Consider the following 17,162-nt stretch of genomic DNA (forward strand, 5'->3'; position numbering starts at 1 on the left):
GGACAAACCTAGTTTCTCTTTACTCTTTGCCTCTATATACACTTCAAGAATTTTAATTCCATGAACTGCCAACATCTTTTAACCACAATGTCTGGTTTTAGAAGCAAGAGTAATAATTTAGTAGGGCAAATTCTAACTTTAGAAAATCTACCAGTGACTTCATGACTGCAGTGATTTCAACTCTAGGAGCTTTGATCTAAGAAACTCACAAAATTGGAAAGTTAGTTATCTATGGGGATAAAATGCAGAAAACAAAGGAAAAAACCTCACCAGGCATTACTTTTTGTCTGTGTTTTGTATAAGGACTAATTCTGAGTAGAAAATACCTATATCAGTTTATTTCTAGTTAAATAATTATATCAACTCAATCTGGCTTGTGAAGACTTATTCTCAAATAAGTATGCCTGCACCAGTATTCTACCGCTAGCATTGTACTGACAGTCTCACTACTAGGCTTCCCATATACACCAGTCCTAAGTGATGACTAAAGAAAGGATGAGGAGTGGAGCACAAGTTACCTGTATTGGCTAGTCTTCTATCACAGCAGTGTCTTACTGCCTCTCTGCAGCAAATGAGCCCCACAAATAACACCTATGGCAGACAGCTCGTTCTCTACCATTTTCCCTCCAAGACAGCAGGAATCTTTGGTTGTACTGAACATTTTCTTCTAATGAACATGTATGCTCGTAGTACTCCATTTAGAGACAGGAGGTCAAAGAATCACAGTTACGTAAAAAAACCCAAGAAATGGGCTTGTGGTGACCACTGGGCCATGTAGGAACTCTTACACTACCAAATTTAGCCTCCAGGAAACCACATCTGCATGTGACATTTTTATGCGTGCACCACAGTGCTGCTCCCCATGAAGGTTTTTATTACAAACAATTTTAGGAGCCATCCTATCCCCGAACTCAAGTCATCCACCATCCTGAAGCAAGAATCGAGATCTGGACTATGACTCATGGTTCTGTGGGAAAGCCTATTCAGGCACCAAGGACAGGTCTGATGCATTTGTATTGTCAGGCAGAAAGAAAGCAGTTCCACGTTCTAGAAGACTGTTAGCTTATATTGGGAAGGTTAAAAATCATTTTAAAATGATGGACAGCTGATGAGCAGATATTGTTCAAGATATTTCTAGGGGAATCTCATATAACTGTTGTTATCAAGGAATCAATTACCTGCAAGAAAATACACTAGTTGTTAATGGAAACTCATGATTGGTACCAAAATAATTGATGTGTATACTGGACTAAACACATTACAGACAAGAGCAAGACATTTATACCATACTTGTGCAATGTTGGTTATATTTCAGAAAACAGTAACTTCACAGCTGAGAACAGTGCACATGAGCTCAGCTCAGTGTAGAGAGCTAGCTGTGGAAGTATTGCAGGCTATTTTTAAAGTGATAGAGTGATCAATAATGTGGTAATTACAGACAACACTTCAGGTTTTTTGTTTTCTTTTGGTCTAGGGTTTTAATTTTTGAAAGGCAGATTCTAAGATTCTAAAACTGAAAACATCCTAACAGAGTTACAAGTATTGTTTGAGGTCAAAACACCCCAAATTAGTCTGATTTATACAACTGAATGCATTGTGAGATGGGAAGACAGCGGCAGGTAGTAAGATTTCTTCCAGAAGAGAACTCAGACCTAGTGGACACAGGCAGAATGGAGTATAGCTGCTGGAAACCACAACAAACAAGTTCAACATAGAAGTGAGGTGCAGTTTTAACCACAGGTAATTAACTATTGAAATTAATTACTCATGGTTTATAGCAGACTGCTTGCAACCTAATGCATTCAAATAAAAAACAACACCTCACCTTAAAAAAGTCTGTGTAATACAAAAATCTTAACCACCCCCAAAACCCAAATGATAGTTAAAACATTTGCTCAGTTTAAAATAAAAATAGGACACTGTCTTCAGGCAGTGAATTTATTTTCTTTGTGGTGTTTTTAGTTTTCCAAAGCTTGAACACAGGAATTGACTCATTTTTTCCATTACTGCTTCATACAGGCTAGCAGGATAAAGCAAAAAGTAAAAAAGATTGCAGATGGAATAGGGATCTGGTGTGGATCCCCTGCAGTAGTACATTCACACTAGCAAGAAATCGGAAAAGCTGATTGCTTTTGCATACAATGCCCTAAAGTTTCCAAATCAAGCAGCAAGACATTCCATTACACAGAGTATAAACAAGTTGGTACTTCAAAAGCAAGATGCCTCTAGACACAAGCCCTCAATGATCCCTGTTAACCCCGCTTTAGAATTCATGATTTTATAGCACTAAGTCTATTATACTTTCTCAGTATTAAAGAGAAAGCACGTCATCTCAGATTCCCCAGGAAAGAAGCAACACCAGATCAGGAAAGAAAAACAGTGTCTCCAGTCTGCAGTTTTAGGCTCTTACAGAGGGAGGAAAAAGGCATATGTTCTAGCAATGCCATGGTTAACAGGGCAAGACAAAATCCTGGAAAAGAGCCAGTCAGACTGAGGGACATCTGTTTTCTAAGGAGGTAGGAATTATGGCATTAAAATTACAATAGCACATGACAACAATTAATCTCAAGGCAAAATAGGATTAACAGGCTCCTTCCACACTGTTTTTCACCCTTCTGAATCTGCACCTAGTGGGAGAATTTATTTCCTGAAATAGCAGCTAAGATCCTAGATGAGATGACTTCAGGGAAATTCTGCTCAGTTCCTTCGCCCAAGCTGGATGCAGCAGAGCACCAGAAGCAGTGTTATCTTCCTCAAGGCCGAGGGCCTGCCACCATTTCAGAGTGCTGCACATGCACCTTGGGCACCACTATACGGGAAGCTGATGACATAGCCCGTTTCTCTTGCGTCTAGCGCATTAATGCTGCCAGTTACTCCACTCTACACTGGAGCAGTGAGATAGTGCACATTTGCTGGCTGTAAGTGAAGAGGCTTCCCACTTCATGAGGCCACTCTGGGAAGTACTGCAGAAACTGACAGCCAAACCTTTCTCCGTGTAGCCATGAGCTCCTGCACAGTAACGGCTCAGCCCAGAAAGAGACCGGCACTGGAATACCCAAAGCCACTTACCTACAACTGTTTAAATGCAACACTCGAAGAAACAGGAATTGTGAACAGCTGGTCAGAGACTCCCTCCTCAAGCCCACACCAATACTAGGGATTCTTTAAAAGCAAAGGAAGAGAGTTGGGGAACTGCATTCATAGCACAGTAGAAGGAAGCAGACCAAGAAATCTGGACAGAAAATTATACACAGCTGTTGAAACTGTCACATGTTAAAGATTATTTTCCTACTTAATCCTCCTTCCCCTTTACTCATCTTGTTTGTCTTAGCAAGGTCCAGTTGACAAGGATCGGAAAAGCCTACTCTAAGCCACTGAAGCCAGGGACACTAGAGGAGAAAAGTGTACAGAGCCACAGTGAAATAATGATACACTAATAATACATTAACAAGGCTTTTGTTACCAATCTCTAGATAAGACTGATGCTAGAATCCCAGCAACATTCATTAAAAAAAAGTCACCCAAAGCTTGTATTAGCTTGTAATAAGTATCTCTAGTTTCAACACCTCTGCTAAATATGGAACAACAAGAAGACTCCAGAAGACGTGTGTATTAGAACTAGTTTTATTTACGAGGTCACTGTCATTGCAGCTGCCATGCTTACAATGCACATGACCAAGAGAATGCTGCCTTTGTCAAGTTAAAAAAAATGTCACTGCAACACTAAGAAAAAAGAAAACCAAAAACAAAACCACAAACACCAACACCCAACCCCACCCCCAGTTATTTTGTGTGCAACTCCTGTGATGGACAACATGGAATACTTATCAGAGCACTGCTTAAAGAACTTCTGCATCATACAGATCCTCCACAAGCTGTTATCCAGTAACCAAAAGCTGCTAATTTTACAACAGCTTTTGTTGTTTTTCTGCTGGCATTGAGTGGAACCACATGCCACTTTTTTTTTTTTGTTCTTAACTGGCTTGCTCAGAGCTATTGAACACTTCTTATTTAAAAAAAAAGATAAACAGCTTATCAAAAAAGTAGAGATAAGAGAATAAGGCCAGACAGTCAATGAAAGAAAAGAAAATGCTATTCTAGGCAAAAATTAGAAAGAATTAAAATGTGTTACACACTAAAAGGTGGCAGGTGTCTGCTGAGAAAAAAAAAATCTTATGTAAGGTGCTAAAAACAGTGCCTACAACCCTTGAAATGCCTGAGTTGTCAGAACAATGGAACGAGGTATTCACCAAGGTCATAAAAAGACACTGCTCGATGTACTCAAATGTTGAGTCCTAACAGCCACTTCAGCTTTCCAGCTGAAGTTTGGAGCACAGATAAGAGGGTTTATTTTGTGGTGATGTCAGTCATGAACAACAGCTGAGGGTGAGAATTGGAAATCTTGTATTATTTTCAAGTACTAAAGTAGTAATATAAGGGTCTACAATCATAGACAGGCAGTAACACTGAGTGTTCATTAAAATAGGGAATCTAGTATTTTGCTAAAGTTCTTATGTGATGGACCTTGTTCAAAGGTGATGTGTTTTTTTCATTCTTTAAAAGTACTGCTTCATGAACTATTATCTTTATGAGGGTAAAAGATAATCTGCATGGTGTTGCTGCTTATGAAGATAAGTGTGTGTCTATCAATTCAGGTTTAGCTTAGATAATCAAAATGATTAAGAGGTTTGAACAGTGGCATTATCATAAGAGTCTTTAAAGTCCAGAACTCTTCAATCTAAAAAGGAGGAAGGCTGAGGGTGTGAAATGCAATCAAAGCTTACTTTAAAAAAAAAAAAAAAAAAAGCAGCTAGTAGATCAGGTCATTACTCATCAAAACCTAAAATGGTAGAAACCGGGGAGCACTCAGTTAAGCTAAGTCAACTTAAAACAGAAAAGGAATTTCTTCTTTAGACAGCAGTCAGTGAATTTCAGGAACTTTCTGCTACACGTGACTGTGAAGGCAGACAGCATTTGTAGATTCAAGAGGGATTAAACAACTTTTACTAAAATGAGTTGTTCATGGTGTGTCCTTTAACATCCCTAATCCAAGCATTATGCATAGTGAGGGACCTATGAGGGGGGAAAAAGGGCAATCAAAAGCAGTTAGGCTCAGATACTTCCCTGAATTGCATCTCTTGTTGCTACTTCTGGAGACAATATTGGGCTAGATAGACCACTGATCTGATTCAGTAAGTATTTCCTTTGATCTCATTTGCTTTTAAAAAGCTGAACAGAATTTTCACCTGACTATTCAGTAGAGGAGCTTAACAGAACCAGAGCATCTGTGAAAAATTGTTTCTTTCATAGGAATTATGCTTCACAAAAGTAGATCCTATATAATTTCACTGAAGCCTCAGCAGTTTCAAATGTATAACGAATATGCACAGAAGTGTCAGTTGCAGAGGATCAGTTTAATGCTTACATGAATTTTGGAGAGAAGCACCATTTGCCCTTTCAGTCAGTAATCAACATTTGGACAGAACAGCATGAAAGCAAGAAACTGATGTTAAAGTATCCTCTGCTTAGCTGAACTGCGAACTAGCTTATTGGAGCTCTTATCTTCACCAAATAACATTTTAGGTATCACAGTGAGAACCATAATGTATACCTTATGAACAAAGGAACATTTTGAAATGGAACAAAGGAACAGAAGGAAAACAAAGATTAATTCTGATAATTTCCTAGCCTGGCCTACCAAAGAAGGTTCAGTATGCTGGCTTCAAATGCATAAAATGCAGCCCAATACTGTCAAAGAGAACTCTGAAGATGAGTAGTTTCTAGAGTTGTCTTAACATTAAAAACATCTGTTAAAGATGGTAAAAGCAGCATTTTGAAACAAAGTTTTATATAATCGTACAAGGTGGTTTTTTGTGCTATCTCTTGTTTTAAAGCTTAGCTCTGCAAGTCAAATAGAGCCAGAAATATTCAGTAAATATTTCTGTTCTGTATTTGGCAGAAATTAAGAATATATTTTAGATACAATGAAATTATTTGTATTTCAACAGTAATGGCAGTGGGAGATTACAGCAATCAGACTAAGTCTAAACAAACAGGTAATTTCTGTACAAGATCTAAGAGACTGACTAAGAAGCTCTCAGCTTCCAATCCAAGCTCCAGTGCTCTGGCATTTAAGTCCTAGAAGACTGGGAAACCCATCAGCAGTAAAGATTCAAATCGAGTACAAAATTAATGCCAATCAGCACAGCATTACAGAAAATATGACCTTACTTCTTAATAAAAACCAAATAAGCTTGTCAAAATCTCAAAGGTTCTATTGATATAGTGTAATTATTATTTCATAAGGCATATCATGTAAGCCTACACCAGGACTTGTGCTGTTCACCATATGCATAAACAACCTGAAAAGGAGGAAAGCAGACTGGTGGCAAAGCTTACGGTTATTAGCATGGCTGAGGATAAACTACTGAGGGACACTTCACAATGCTGAATTTCATTTGCCAGTTTGTTTATCAGTATAAATCACACATGAAATGACACTAACTATTGCTAACTAGAGCAAACTATTACCAGCGGGGAGAGATCTTAAGGTTATGATAGTCTTAGTTTTATTCAGAACTCACTGCTCAGCAGCAGTCAGAAAGTGAATAGGTATGTTAGAAATCAGAAAAATGAGAAAAAAATCTTGTAATACTGTGTAAATACATAGCTCTACCCCGCTTTGAACACTACACATTTCTGATCCAAGTGTCTCAAAGAGGTAGATCTGGAAGACAGTAATAAAACAAGAAAGATAAAAGGTATGGAATAGCTTCCCTGTAAGGAACAATTAGGTAAACCAGGCCTCTTAAATCTGGAGAAATAATGAGAAGGCAAACATGCCAAACCTATAACACAACTAGATTGGAGACAATTGTCCAATGTAGGACGGTACATCAAAATGAGAACAGACAGGAATGAGAATCCAAGGAACTAAGAAGAGGTTGCAGGTTGCTTCCTGCAGCACGTCCCTGAACTGTTCTACTCCTCGCCAGATTTTTTTACTTCTAGTAGGGAAGGACTGAAAATCTTTGTGGAAGTTGAAAAGTGCTAGGCGTTACTAAACACGTAGAAAGCATATCTCCCCATGAGCTGGAAAGAGATATGACCTAGGATAGTACAAGGAGGAAGTATTTTACACGCTCATCATACATTTTTGCCCATGCATTAATTTTTTTATCACTATGCTGGGTATACCTTTTGCTTGAACCAGAACAACTACCTATCCTAACATACAGCATTCCTACAGAATACATATTCCTACAAAACGCACAAGTAACTGATTAAGGTATGTCTAACTGCTAGTTCCTGGTGGCGTTTGCAAGTCCCACAGAGGTATTCTTTACCAGTTATCTGGGAGAAAAATCTAAAGCTGTTTGTGACAGAAGTCAGCTGAAAAGAGCAATGCTTGGGATTGCTGCAGACACGTGTAACAAGAAGAAACATGGGCTGCACTTACAGCATAGGAAACTGTATTTTGGGAGACTGCAATTCACGAGATCTTTGAGGTCATGCTCAGTATGGTTACTATGAGACCATACAGCCCTCAATCACATAAGGAAGAAGCACAGAAGCTGACAAGTGTTTGCTTTTATATTTCTTGTCAGAAGTATGTTGGCAGACAAATGGTGCAGGAAAGTAATTGCTTGAGGACTACAAATCACATCTAAATGTCCAAAGAATCATTATAGCATCTGTGAAAAAAAATGTTAACTACTGACTTTGCTACCTAAACATGCAAATTTAGGACATTGTAGTTCTTTTACTAACAGCCAAGAGCTGAACAAAATCCATGACGGATTATCTATGTTACAGAAGTCTCTCTAGCAAGACACCACAGCCATGGGAAATATACACTGTAATATAACTTCCACAAGCAATTGGTCTTTTGCCTCTTGTGTAGAACAGCTTTTCCTTGAACACACAAACTTGTCATCTGTACTATCTGCGAGCTATAATTTGAATAAACAAGGCAGCCTTTTTTACTGTCATGCACTTGAGATTGATCACTGAAAACTAAGCAGTGCAGTGGAAAAAAGTATGTGGCACAAGCTGACACTCAAAGTCATTCCAAGTTCCATGAAGAAGATGAGTCACTTGTACAAGTAAAAGCATTAACCTATGAGACATTTGTTACTGTAAAAGGAGGATCAAATGCAGACTTTGAAACTAAGATGTGCATAGTGGACTCATGCATTTGCCTTTGCTTTTCTTCTCAGGTTTACAGCTTAACATGACCTGATTTGTGCCACTAGTAAAACTCTGTTCTTTAACTGTTGCAAAGTTGAATTCATAGAAGCACAGGCTGGAAGAGACCTCAAAAGATTACCTGGTCCAACTTTTAATGGGAAAAGGAACATAGATACCTAGCACCCTGTCCAATCATATCTTGAAAACCTCTCGAAAACTTGTCAGTGGAGTAAGTGCCCTCTCTGTTCCCACAGAATACTGCAGTTACATTTTGCTTTCAGCTTCAAACTCTAAGCATTAACATAATGCAAATATAGCTTGGAACTAAGTACCGTAACCGAGTGAGAAATTGCAGATAGGAAAGTCTTGAAATATTCCGTTAGGTAGACTGCTTTACGTCATCATATTGTATTACCAGCCTTCATCTTTTGTTTCTTGCCAGTGGTTGTAAAACTTCTACTGGTTGCTATAAGTCTGTAGAGTGAGAAGCCTTTTGCACTAAATAGGTCAAAGAACTACTCTGGCTTTACAGGAACTGCTATGCTCCAGCTGACTTTTCCCTAATCACAGAGTGCAAACATCAACCATTAAGGGAATGATATTCTGAGATTAATGCATATACTTCAGAAAAGAATAATTTTATCCTCCAGAGACACTGCTAAGCATACCAGTGTGGAGGTACATGTCCCTCACACAAGCAAGACTAGGATTTTTCAAGTAGCATGGAATTGTAAAAACAGTAACTGGAAGGGAGTTTTCAGGAGATGTCTAGTACAGCCTTCTGCTCAGAGTAGCCAACACCAAGCTATGAATACTAAAAGGAAAATCAGTTGCAGCCACTCTTCTCTATGCTCACAGCAGGAACAAGAGGGCATGTACAGTGTAGAGTGGAACAACTCCTACTGTTAAAAAGTTTCTAGTTTTATTAATGTCCATCTGGAGCAGAATGGTGATGAACACACATCTTCATAGGGCTGTTACAGGATATGCAACAATGAATTTGCAGCAAGTCACACCAGAAGTTCAAAAATAAATTAGGAGGATTCTTAACCATGAAAGTAATCAGTATAGAATAACTGCTCAAGCAGAAGCAGCGTAGCTAAAAGAGCATTTGTTTAAGACTGCAGCTATCTTCCAAAGGTTATTATCTGATGGTACATATGGAGTGCAGTCAAGACTGTTACCAGTTTACATTTAGAGCCTCTTCTAGATTATATTACCAGTCGTGACCTGAAATTTCTCTTGCAGCAGTCCTTCCCACATCTTCCTCCTGAACCATGCCATAACCATAGCTTCTTGCTAACTGTCATGGGGAGAAACCTGTCTACGCTCAAGATCCACCACCATCAAGTAAATCCTGGGATTATAGCATAACTCCTCAGTTTAAGCCTTTCAGCACTCATCTCTAAGCTACACTATCTCCTGCTGCAATCTTCAGATGTATGGACTGTCATCATTTTGTACAGCTCTTGACAGCTGCTTAGTACATTTTAAATTGTGGCCATTATTCCCATGCTTACTCCTTTTGCCTCAGTATTCGTGAGTCCATGGACCCCTTTCTGAGGGATCACCTTGCTGCATTTCAAGATCCGTGCTTACTGAATCGGTCAACAGGAATATGCAAGTATCTAGTTTGAGGCAAACCTGCCTCTAGACTTTCCTAATCCGAAAGCCAATCTCTGCCTGCCTGGTCTTGCCTTAAGTGCTGCCAGGGGACTCTGTTAGAGAAATGACATATGCCAGCTGTACACAGTTGCCAGAAACCAAGTAGCCACCTATAGTAACTGATCTGCTCCAAAGGCCAATCCATGTTCCCTAGATTACCAGGCCAGAATATCTCACATCTATGCTGCTGACCACACCAGAAGCAGGAACAGCCGAGAGCCAGCTATGCTTTTTCTTTCCCAAAAAATTACTAGAGCAAAGAGATGTTTTGCAGAGTTAGCAGGAACGTGTAGTCCCACAGGAAATTCTGGAGATGTGTAATGATGGGGAGGGGCTCCGAGGAAGAGTGTCAGCATATCTAGTACCACATTGAGCTGCAAACCTCCAATTCAGGATGAAGTCACTATGGACAATTTCAACTCCCTTAGTGAAGTCAGGTGAGATGAATTTGCTCCAGAGAGAGAGTCATGCCAAACTGTTTAATATGGTTATGATCCTTAGTGATACCACAATATGAAAAAAAGTGGCATGGTAAGAAATTTTAGTAGTGTTAGCCACTGCTAGCAGAAAGACTGCAATAGCTCCAAGTCATACTGTCTTTTCTAAGGGAAAAGATTCTGACCACCACCCACTTCTCTCCCTGACTCTTCTCAATCAGGCAGCTTCCAAAGCTATTGAACTACTGAACACATTACTTCTGTTACACAAACTGTCTGCATCATCTTCCAGAAAACAAGCACATCTAGACACTTGTCCAAATAGCCACATTGAACCATCCTGAAGCATAAGGATACCTTTATTCAACAGACCCACAGAACAAACTCAAAGCACAAAGGCAAGACCTGCTAAGGGGCTTAGAGACTTGTCTCTTTGGGGGATGTCTGTGTAAATAAAAGGTGTAAGTTATGACAGAAAAAACAACCTTTTTTGACAGTGTGTCAGTCAAAACTTGCCTGCCTTACTCCAACTGATCAATGACATTAGCATGTCCTGTAGCTGTTGCCTAAGCTGTAACTAACTCATCACAGTGCTGTTCATACTAAATGGGGTTAGGAATTCATGCCAGGGGTTACTTTTACAGTGTATAGGAGAAGAGCCTCCTCCCTCAGATTAGTTTACTAAATTTGATAGAAAATAACTTCTTTGGGGCATCGCTTTTGAAGAGATAACAGTATCTAGGAAATGTCTTACGCTGCAAGAATTACACCTGCATAAACAAAACCTAATCTTGAATTGCAGCACCTCAAGAAGCCATATAAAGAGACTATTCTTCAATATACCCTGCATCAATATTTGCTATAGGATGAACTAGAATTGCACTTGATCCCAGGTAACAAACATTTTGTTGAACAGACACAGGGACAGACTGGTCAGGGACAGACTGGTCAGGGACAGTTTGCAGGCAAGTTTCTCCAGGAGAAGCTGGGAATTCTCCTAGAACACAGAGTGCATCCCACTGGTGTTTAAACTCTGTCACTTTTTCTCCACTGTGTTACTGAAGTACACCAGCACTAGAATCTTAAGGAACAACTTGACTGAGCCAACTCGAGAACTTTCTCCATCACACACTAGTTAATACACAGCAACATGTGAAATCCCTACATCAAGTAAGAGTGTAAACACACGCGTTTCTTCAGCTCTGCCAGATCCCGCAGATAGCTATGGCTGCTTAAAGTCTGCACTGTGGCACTAGAACCGTTACTGTAAAAAGGAGAATAGGTATCAATTTCCTACTTTGCACTATCAGAAGATAGAAAACAGACTTCCAGATCACAAACTGATTGACTAAAGTGAGAGGCTATTGTTCTGCTGCTTAGTTGAGACCACCAATATCTGTCAAATTAAAGTGTAATTATAACAATTAATCTGTGTTTCTATACAGGTGAGATAAAATTACTGCTACTGATCAGCAAGTTTGTCAGAGAAGTATGCAAACAGACCATAGAATTGTTCGTGTTACTGGAATGCTATCCATCCCTATACATGCCTTAGCTCTTTCCTGAGAAAATATTGAACACTTCTTATCACATGCTTGTCTAATGCTAAGGACTGTTGGGGGAAAAAAGGTCATAATCTTTAGACCCTAGTGTGATAAAGCAAGGATTTTTTCAGGTCCAGTGATACCACAGCACTTTTTAAAACAGATTAATGGTAGCCTAGCCATTATCTTACAAATGGAATGTTAGCAGTAAGAACCCAAGTCCTTAAGATCACAATGGGTGAATAGCAAGAAGCTACAATTCTTTAGGCCACATGACTAATATCTCACATTTTCCAGATAATTAGACCTGAGTGAGGAAGCCCACAGGAGGTTTCATGGAACCTTCTAAGACTCAACAGAAATAATTTCTGGGGAGAAGATAGGTAGTATTTGCAAATGTTTAATACATTAAATACTGGCAGTTATAGGGGAAAGCCTTCAGACAAGAAAACCGGCCATGCTTTACAGATAGTCAGAGTCTATCTAATGCAGTTTCCTACTTCACAGCCTGAGTCAAAATAATGCTTCAGGCTCCAGTTACCTTGCTCTAGACTAAGAGCTGTCCTGCCATACACAAATGGAGACGTGGTTGTAATCTTAAGTCACCTTTCAGGTCCTGTTCACCTACGGAACCACAAGGCCACAGCCATGACAGAGGCTTTTACAGAGCAGCTGTTTGCCAACTAATTTACGAAGAGCTTTAAAGTTACAACAGGCACAAAGAGAACTGGTAGCCAGAAGCCCTACAGGATAACACTGAACTGTCTACTATCTCCTACACAAGCGAGAGTCTTGTTATTTCTTGTTTTCAGACCTAAACCTAATGGGATGCAGAAGTCTAACCTGGAGGTGACAAACACACACATCACTGTGATCCCAGATAAAGACTAGATCACAAGAAAAAGCAAAACCAAGACAAAAATCAGAAATTTTATACTTTCAGCTACCAGTGGGTTTTGATTGTCCAAAGTTAGGGTTATGCCAGTCAAGAAAGGCTTCAATAGAAAGGGAGGTTATCGGCTCAGGTCATGGGTTTCTTCTTAACTAGCAATAATTATCATTTGCTCCTTCTAAAAAACCTGCCATCCACAAGCCATTCAACTGTTGCTCTAGTAGTCTCTTCCATACAGATATGAGAGCTTCCAGATCCACGTTATACCTAACAGAAACACAACCCTTCAACAGGAGCTAGTGATTGGTTTCAGTTAGTTATTTTCCTCTCCAGTTAGTTCCTTTCAGATTTGGGGGGTGTGTGTGTGTTGTGGGTTTTTGGTGGTGGTGGTTTTGGGGGTTTTTTTAATGCAAAATAGATCAGATCCGTGTTTGGATGTTGGATTCCTCTTTCAACTACCCCTTGCACTGGTATTCAGCTAGTGACAGCTACAAAATAGAAAACTCTTCATTACTTGCTACAGTAGTATAACATTGTAAAAGTCTGTATCAGACAGTTAGGGGCTGACAGGTTTAAACCCTCAGAATGCTTGCAGAAAACGGGGCATCAAACAAGTCGCTGTTTAACTGGTTGCAACAGCAGGAGACAACTTGAGCGAGATATGATTGCCTCATATATCGCTCTACCCTTTCCCAGTCCCACTAGAAAAGTCAACTAAGTTCTTCCACAAGTCATCTCTGTTTCTCAGAAGTGGCTGTGAATGGCTAGTAACAATAACATCCATGTCTGATGTTCTTCTAGAGATGAGATCAAGTCTGTCAGACCCAGATCATAGAATGGTTTGGGTTGGAAGGGACCTTAAAGATCATCTAGTTCCAACCCCCCCTGCTATAGGCAGGGACACCCTCCACTAGACCACGTTGCCCAAAGCCCCATCCTACCTGGCCTTGAACACTGCCAGGGATGGGGCCTCCACAACCTCTCTGGGCAACCTGTTCCAGTGCCTCACCGCTCTAACAGTAAAGAATTTCTTTCTAACATCTCATCTAAATCGACCCTCCTTCAGCTTAAACCCATTACCCCTTGTCCAGTCACTACACTCCCTCATAAACAGTTCCTCACCATCTTCCCTGTAGGCCCCTTCAGGTACTGGAAAGCCGCAATTAGATCTCCCCAGAGCTGCCTTTTCTCCAGGCTGAACCACCACAACTCTCTCAGCCTGTCCTCATAGCAGAGGTGCTCCATCCCTCTGATCAGCTTCAGGGCCTCCTCTGGACTCGCTCCAACAGCTCCATGTCTCTCCCATACTGGGCGCCCAAAGCTAGACGCAGTACTCCAGGTGGGGTCTCACAAGAGCGGAGCAGAGGGGCAGGATCACCTCCCTCGACCTGCTGGTCACACCTCTTTTGATGCAGCCCAGGACACGGTTGGCTTTCTGGGCTGCAAGCAGATTATAAGTCTGTGTTGGACATGCAACAAGATGCCAGCTGACCTATGTCATTAGCTACAGAAATTAACTAATCAGAACTAAATTTATGTAACTGCACACTGGAGAGACCCATCGATAGCTAAGGAAGGTCTGCGGATGCACAGATGAACAGAAATCTTTCATTTGTACTGTTCACTTCTGTACTTAATGTCTCCTTCTGTTCTGCCTCAGTCAAGATTTAATGGTTTGAAATACGCATCAAGTGTTCTGTAATAGACAGACTTAAGTAAGGCTAAAAGGGACAACAAAGTCTCCCTGGTTTGGCTCATCCATTCAGTAACTCCCCAAAGGGTGCGTCTCAAATATTTACCCAATTTCCTTCCTGAACCACACAAGCTTCTTTCCAAAGGATGTTGTGGAGATAAATTCTACAGCTCTGTTATTGGTTGAATGTGCAATCATGTCACCATATTTTCTTTTGAATGTAACTTCCACCAGTTTCACTTAATTCTCCCTAGTTCTTGTTCATCTCTTTAGTCAATTATTTCCCAAACTGAAGCATCTCAGCTTACATGATAATTTCTTGAAAGAAAGCTACTCCAGACCTCTGACCATCCTCATTACCCTTCTGAGCTTTACTGCAGTGCCACTGCATTTGAGATAAGGGGACCAAAACTGCACAGTATTCAAGATCTGGGATCTAGTATACAGTGCCATGATGCTCCTTGTCTTGTTCTCACCCAATAATTCCTAACATTTTCTCTGTTTTGTTTGCTGCCAAGTACTGAATTGATGTTTCCAGGAACTCTATCATAACTACAGGATTTCATTCCTCCATGATAATGGTCAGTTCAGAACCCACCATTATTTTCAATTTCAAGCTACATTTGGGAGCTGTTTTTGCATATGGGCATTTACCTTACACAACTTAAATCCTTCAGTCAGGACTCAGCACTACTGAGTCCTGAATGACTTTGGATTATCAAAGTTGCCTCACTGCTCACCTTTTAACATTTAAGTAGCTATGTCAAGCAACATGTACTTTGCTGAACCCAACTGGCAATCTACCTCCATTGATGGAGCTGGCTATTTACATCAGAACTTCTGTTTACCCACCCTTCTCTCAGTAACTTCTGCATACCAAAGCCTGGCCCCTAATTCTATCACCAATAGGCTTCCTTAAATAGACTTCATGGACTTAGATTCTAAAAACATATTTGGCTGTTAGACTAAATCACTCCTTTGTATGTTTGCTGATCTTTTCAAAGAACTTCCAAGACATTTGAAAAGCTTGGCTTCCCTTTGCAGAACCAATGGTGACTCTTCCCATATAGACACTAATTCTGCCTTTTATTATAATTACTACTGATTTGCCCAGTAGACCTGACAGTTGGTTAACAGACCTAAAATTCCCCAGATCCCTCACATTTATCACCCTTTGCTCCTCAGGAGCCAAGCAAGGGAAGTGAGGGGGATACATGTTGCTATTAACCCAGATGTTTCAACCCTGAGTTATAAGAATTCTTGGGCAAATGTGATATTCACGGTGACTTGTTAGTGCTTAGTCTATTTGTACCATATACTCTGTTATAGTTGTTTCAAGTTTAGACAGATCTTCCACTGAGTGTTTCAACTGATATGTTTCATACATAGTATTTTAATCCTGTGTGTTTACATACACACACTGCTTTGCAAGGAGGGAGACTTTCTATCTCAATGTTAAAAAGGCACAGGAAAGTTAAGAGACCTCTCAGTCAGGGGCACATTTGAATAGAGTCCAGGTACCTTCTTTCACAGCTATCCATTAGGAGAACAGCTTCCCCAGCTGGAAAATATATTCAGAAGCTTTGACAAGAGTGTAAGGTGTACAGTGAGCTATAAGACAGTCTTACATAAAAAAAAGATTTTGCATCAGTGTCATCTGTGCTTACTATGGCAACTTTAATATACATTACATAAAAGTATTATAAACATCCTAACCAGAGTTCAAGCTTTTCACAAGCTAAGCAAGCACACTTTATAAATGTTAAAAATGTCATTTTTATAATGTTCTTACTCATTGTTCTTCTCAGAAAAGGGAGATAGGCCTTCAAAAAAGGGATTCAGAAAGTCATTTGACTAGTCTTACACACTACTTTTTTGTGCATACAAAAATATATTCTAAAACCCAAGAGACATAATAAATAGCTCATGAAGTAAAACTATATGGACTATATGGCCAAGAAGGCCACCTGGCTTGTATCAAAAATAGTGTGGCCAGCAGGACTAGGTCAGCGATCGTCCCCTTGTACTCAGCACTGGTGAGGCTGCACCTGGAGTACTGCGTACAGTTTTGGGCCCCTCACTACCAGACAGACATTGAGGTGCTGCAGCGTGTCCAGAGAAGGGCAACAAAGCTGGTGCAGGGTCTAGAGAACAAGTCTTATGAGGAGCAGCTGAGGGAACTGAAGTTGCTCAGCCTGGAGAAAAAGGAGGCTGAGGGGAGACCTGATCGCTCTCTACAACTACCTGAAAGGAGGTTGTAGCCAGGTGGGGGTTGGTCTCTTCTCCCAAGTAAGAAGCAATAGAATAAGAGGAAACAGCCTCAAGTTGCACCAGGGGAGGTTTAGATTGCATATTAGGAAAGATTTCTTCACCAAAAGGGTTGTCAAGCACTGGAACAGGCTGCCCAGGGTAGCAGTTGAGCCACCATCCCTGGAGGTATTTAAAAAAGACATGTAGATGTGGTGCCTGGGGACATGGTTTAGTGGTGGACTCAGTAGTACTATGTTAATGGTTAGACTTGATGCTCTTAAAGATGTTTTTCAGCCTAAATGACTCTGATTCTATATTGTGCCACCTGAATAATGTACAGAAGACACATTCTAACTTACTAGCTTAATAGGCTTTTAAGCAGCATGTGTTTCTATTCACTCTATTCTCAGTAGTAAGATAGGTAATTTTAAGTTAAATTCCTTGCATCCAACAGATCCCTTAAGATGTTTTTTCTTCTTTAGCATTCATGT

At 40.2% G+C, this 17,162-nt stretch overlaps 1 protein-coding gene across 1 annotated transcript in view; it reads right to left on the reverse strand.

The window, feature by feature from the left end:
• Positions 1 to 17,162, reverse strand: part of MAP1A (microtubule associated protein 1A) — a 67,826-nt gene that overhangs the window by 45,400 nt on the left and 5,264 nt on the right. The window lies entirely within an intron of this gene.

This window comes from Balearica regulorum, chromosome 12 (assembly GCF_011004875.1).
Source record: "Balearica regulorum gibbericeps isolate bBalReg1 chromosome 12, bBalReg1.pri, whole genome shotgun sequence".
Classification (NCBI taxonomy): domain Eukaryota; kingdom Metazoa; phylum Chordata; class Aves; order Gruiformes; family Gruidae; genus Balearica; species Balearica regulorum.